We start from the raw sequence: 5,606 nt of genomic DNA on the forward strand, positions 1-5,606 counted from the left end.
CTAGGGAGGGGAGGATGCAGGTTTATGAGAGGAAGGGACTCGCTGGGGCCGAGGGTGGGCTGCTGGATTCTCCGACCCTGGGCCCTGACGATTCTCCTCTGTCCATGCATTGGTGGGACTGTGACTGGGCAGCACCTCCCCTCCCAGGATGGTCTGTGTCCCTGGCCCTGGGTCTCAGTGGCCTTTGATTTGCTGTGGCCGGTAGAACATGGTGGAAGGGGTGTGGGGCCTTCAGACGCTTCTCCGCTGGACCGTGGCTCTCTTGAAACAGTGCCTCGCACCTACTGCGGAAGGAACGGGCCTGACCTACGGGAAGGTGAGGGTGGCGTGCGGAATTTCTCCACAGGAGCCCTGGAACCTGAGGACGTGCCCCGTGTGGCACAGTTGAACTCCAAGGGGGGGGGGTCATCAGGGTGCCTTGCCTACTCACTAGCCCTTCAGAGCCGGGAGAATTGGCCATGCTGTTTCTGGTTGGAAGACGCGAAGGGCTCTTGAGGGGAAGATGCTAGAAGCCTTCAGGAGCCGAGAGGGGACCCGGCTGACAACCCGCAAGGAGGCCGGGAGCTCAGTCCTGCCACTGCAGGCCCCCCATGAGCGTGCAGGCGGGTTCTTCCCCAGAGCGAGCCTGCAGAACACACCTGCCCTGCCGGCACCTGGACTCCAGCCTGTGAGCCCTGAGTGGCACATCCACCCACACCATGGCTGACTCCTGGCCATGGAAGCTGTGAGGGGACGAACTGGCTTTGCGCTGAGCCGCTAGGTACGGGGCTCATCAGAAACAGAAAACTAAGTCAGAGGCCGTGCGGAGGACAGCCCAGGCCACAGCGATGGCCAGACCCACCTGCCAGCTGCAAGGAGCTGTCTGCTGCCCAGCCTGGCCAGCCCCGCTGTGATCATGGTGGTCCCATGAGCCAGCCCAGGGAGCCCCCATGGACCCAGAGAATTGTGAGGACCAGGAGCCTAGTGCTGCTTTAACCTGCTGCATTTCGGGTGGTTTATTTCATGTGTTGTGTGTGGACCCATCGTGGCACGTGGGATTCTGCCCAGCAACTGCTCTGTGTTCTGAGACGCTAAAGGCCAGTGCCACGTTAGGCTGGAGGTGGGAGGCAGGGATGGGGGAGATGAGGATGAAGGGGGGAGAGGAGGGGGGGGGGGGAGAGGAGGGAGAGAAGGAGGAGGAGGAAGGAGGGTGCTGCTGCTCACTGGGCAGCCAGGCTCAGTGCACAGAGAAGCTTCCCTCAGTCACTAAGCCAGGCCAGGAGAGGCTAGTTCCAGGGAGTGAGCCGTCTGCTCGGGCCTCTTTCCATCCCCGCTCCGTCACCTCCCCAGCTCTGTCCTGATTTCACACAAACCCATCATTCCATTTTATTCCAGAGATGAAATCAATTCTTCAGCTCACCCTGTGCCCATCCAGAGCACAGCCTGAGGGTGCGGGTGGGGTCCCTCCCTGCCCGGCGTGGGGGCACCTGGAGCTGTGCTTCTCTCTCGAGGCCTCCCTGCCTGGTGAGGGGCTGTGCCCCTGGGGTCTGTCTCCCGGCATTTTTCGTATTCAATAGGATTCCATCATCCTGACTGTGAAGGGCACACGGACCCGGGTCCTGGCCCATTTGACCAGCTCAGCTCACGCCTGGGCTGCCTGTTCGCCCGCGTCTGTCCGTCCGTCTGTCCGTCCATCTGTCCGTCTGCTGGCCACGACTCTTCCATCCTCGGGGACATGTTTTTCCCTCTCTGCTGAGCCTGCATGAAGACGTGTGTGCTCGGGCCGACGTCTGCAGTGTAGACACAGCTCACTTGTGGTGTGTGCAGTGTGGACGCTGTTCTGTGCCTGGTGTTACGATATGTCTGGTGTAGGTGCAGTTCTCTGGCTTGTTTGTGGTGTGTGCAGTGTAGACGCTGTCCCAGTGGGGCTCGGAGGGAACTGCCTGGCATAGTGTGAGGGGCAAGGTGTGGTGGGGGTGGGGCCATTCCTGCGGAGTCAAGCAGAGATCGGCAGTGGGGGCTGCTTCTCGGAGGGAGTCGGGGCTGGGCCTGTCCTTCCGTGGACGGAGCACTGAGGCACCGATGGCTGGAGCGATGGAGGAGTTGAGGGCAGGGCCTGGAGAGGCCCTTTTCCCTTTTAAATCATTGCACGCGGGTTCCATGCGATGGGCGGCGCCCGTCTCCCGGGGCAGTTCCGTGGGTTGTGATGATTGTTCCAGCAGCGTCTCCACCGCCCTCCGCGCAGCTCTCCCCACCCTCCCCAGCGCCTCTCCTGGCCCCGGGCAGCTGCTCGTCTGCACAGCACGGTGGAAGCTGGTATACACATGTAACAAACCTGCACGTTGTGCACATGTACCCTTGAACTTAAAGTATAATCAACAATGAAAAACAAAAAACCTTTTTACTTTGATGCACTTTTAGATTCCCAGGACGTTGCAAAGAAAATGCAGACAGAACCTGTGCCCTCTGCTCAGCTCACACGGTCCCAGGCAGCCTCCGCTCTGACCCCGCTGGGCGTGGGGTGACCGGCTGTGCGGGTTCCGAGGGCACGGTGTGCGCTTGCCTGGGCCGGCTCCCTGCGTCCTGGTCCCTCAGGCTCTCTCCTGCTGCGCAGCCGCTCCTCCTCTCCGCCAAGAGCCGTTTCAGGCACAGGCCCCGCAGAGGCTGCCCCTCACTCGCGGGGCATCTGGGCTGCTTGCAGCTCTGGACTCTTGTGACTAAAGCCGCCGTATTTTACTGTAAGTCTTTGCGGACGTGTCCTCATGCCCCTTGGGTGAATCCAGTGTGGGATTGCCGGGCCGGGGAGCTGTGAGTTACCTTTCTAGAGAGGTGCTGGCCCATGGTGGCTCCAAGTGCCTGTAGCCTCTCATGCTCCCTCCAGCAGTGGGTGGGCGTGAGGGGTGCTCCGAGGCTTGCCCGTGTGCCAGTGGGTGCGTTAGCCAGTCCGGCCGCCGTGGCTTTCCTCTGCAGCCTGTGGTGTCTGCTGATGTTGCGCCTTTTCTGTGTGCTTGTTGGCCACGCACACGTCGAGGGGCCGTTCTGACGATGGACTTCGGGGCTCAGGGACACACGTGTCCAGCGGGGCAGGTCAGCCTTTCTCTTTTCCCCACAGACCTCAGTACAGCCGTGCGCCTCAAAGGACTCGGGCAAGTTTCTGGGCCTATTTGGGCAATAGGAGAAGGTCATGGGCTGTCTCTCCAAAATTCGTGTCCACCCAGAACCCTCGAACGAGACATATTTAAGGAGAAGGCCTTAGCCGATGGAGCATTAAGATGAGGGGCCCTGAATCCGAGGCTGGTGACCCTGCAGGGTGACGTGAGGATGCAGCGTGGAGGAGACACATGGGGGTGGGGCGGGAGGGGTCGGTCAGGCCCAGCGAGGGAGGAGGCAGGAGGAGCCCTGGAGCCCTCAGAGGGAGCCCGGCCGGTACCTGGGCCTTGGACTCTGTTCCTGGGACTGTGAGGGAATCAATTCTGCTGTCTGAAGCGGCCTGCTGTGATCCTGTGTTACGGCAGCACTGGGCACAAAGATGGGAGGACCTTGTGACTGGGGCTGGGGCAGTCACAAGCCCAGCAGGCTGGTGAGCCAGTGCCTGGCAGGTGGGGAGGACGTGGTGTGAGATGCGGCCTGCGGGCCAGCCAGTGAGCTCCAGCACGGGGCCTGGTTGCCGGACAGCAGTAAACGGTGATTCCTCTAGAAGCCCTCCTTGTGTCTCGGGGCAGGTAGCTGGGCACCGTGCGGGAACGGGCCGCTGCTGTGAGGGAGAGCGCCATGAATGTTAATAAACAAAAGAGCCAATTATCCTTCGTTGCAGACAAGTTTCTTTGCAGAAAATTTAGGAAATACCAGAAGCAAATAAAAATCAAAACCACCCAAGAATGTAACAGGTATGACGTGCTTTTTTCCTAATCCTCAAAGCAAAGCTTTGGAGCCCATATTATTTCTTCCTTGTTTGAATTAAACACAGTTCAGAAGGAGAAAGTCATTTCCCCAAAGCTGCCCAGCAAGGAGAGGGCGCCCAGGTGTGTCTGCTGCTGCCCCTCTCTGCAGACCCCAGAGCTGTCCCTGCATCCCCCTCAGAGGGGCCCCCACCCTGGAGTCTGCCCTTCACCTTCCGCTTGCTTCGCCCAGAACTAAACTTGCCTGTGATGAAGATGGGGTGCTTGGGAGACCCCCACGCTCTGTGTGGTTGGGCCCCTGGTCAACACCAGCCTGGCCTGCACCCCTGCTGGGGCCCTTCAAGGGTGCCCCGCCCTTGGAGACAGACCCCCCTGCATGCTGCTTCCTGTGGGACCCACTCTTGAAGTCGGTCTGAGCCATACATGAGACTCATCAGGCGATAGGCATTTTTATTAGAGGCAAAATTAAATTCGGCTGCCCATGATCTCTGTCAAGAGCGAAGAAAGGAGAAGAATGACGTGTTTGTTCACTGCTTCCACCAGGAGCGCCTGCTCCCGTAACAGTGGCTCCAAGCCCTGCTTGTCAGGTGCCCATGAACCCTGTCAAACAGACGACGTGGATTTTTCTGAATCTGCTGCAGAGCCAGATTTTAATTGAATCAATGTGAGAAGCAGGCCTGCTATTAAGTTTTATTAAATTCTATTTGCTTGTATCCTTGCCATTTAAAACATGACTGTTTAAAAAGAAAAAAATACTGGGCAGCCAGGCAGGGTGGAAGGTCGCAGGTTTGGGGTCCCATGGATCTGGGTGGGACCCCCGGGTTCGCCTGTGTGACGGTGTGTCTTGTGCAGAGTCGTTTTATTCCTCCGAGCCTCTGTTTCTCCTTAATGGGCACAGGAGTGCTCAGTACTACTTAAGGTATTTGAATAATTAAATGGGATTAAAATTTCACCCTTATTTAAACATCTTCCTCCTCCCTCCTCCTCCTCCTCCTCCCAGCAGCTTTTCTGAAGAACTGGGACAGGAGCTGGCATTTCCGTAGACCTTGCTCTGAAAGGGATCTCTTGTGCATCCTGTCGGTTGCGTCCGTCGGACTGGGGAGGTGCCCTGCGTCTCGGTTGCGTCCGTCGGACTGGGGAGGTGCCTTGTGTCTCGGTCGCGTCTGTTCGACTGGGGAGATGCTCTGTGTCTGGGGGTCTTGGGAGGGCAAATTGGGGGTGTGCTGGCCAGTGTCTGACACCAACTCTCAGAAGCACAGCCGTGGCGTGTCGCGTCGCCAGCTGTGGTGCCTGTCTGTCCACCATGGACTGTTTCAGGTGACCGACCCGCCGTCTCTGAGCTTGGAGTTGCCTGCTGTAGGCCCCCCGCCGACCGCCAGAGCCCCAGCTCCCAGGCCTCCAGCCCGTGGGTGTTGGTAGGGGTTTCCACAGTTGTGAGCCTGGGCCGACTCATCGTCCCCTGGTCAAAGCCTCGGTTCTTCCCTCACTTGGGCAGTCGGTCGTCCATATTAAATCTGCTGTGTCTGACTGGTTGGATCCCACCTGATACAATTGGGGTGACCCCAACCAAGGACCCGTGGTTACGAAACAGGACAGAGAAGTCCATGAGGAGGAGTGACTGTGCCTTACAGGAAGGGACGTGTCCACACGTGTCAAAGGGTTTAGGGGATCACAGTGGCTTCGGCACAGCCCACGGACGGCACAGCCCACGGACGGCACAGCCCACGG

This window comes from Piliocolobus tephrosceles, chromosome 10 (assembly GCF_002776525.5).
Source record: "Piliocolobus tephrosceles isolate RC106 chromosome 10, ASM277652v3, whole genome shotgun sequence".
NCBI classification, from domain to species: Eukaryota; Metazoa; Chordata; class Mammalia; order Primates; family Cercopithecidae; genus Piliocolobus; species Piliocolobus tephrosceles.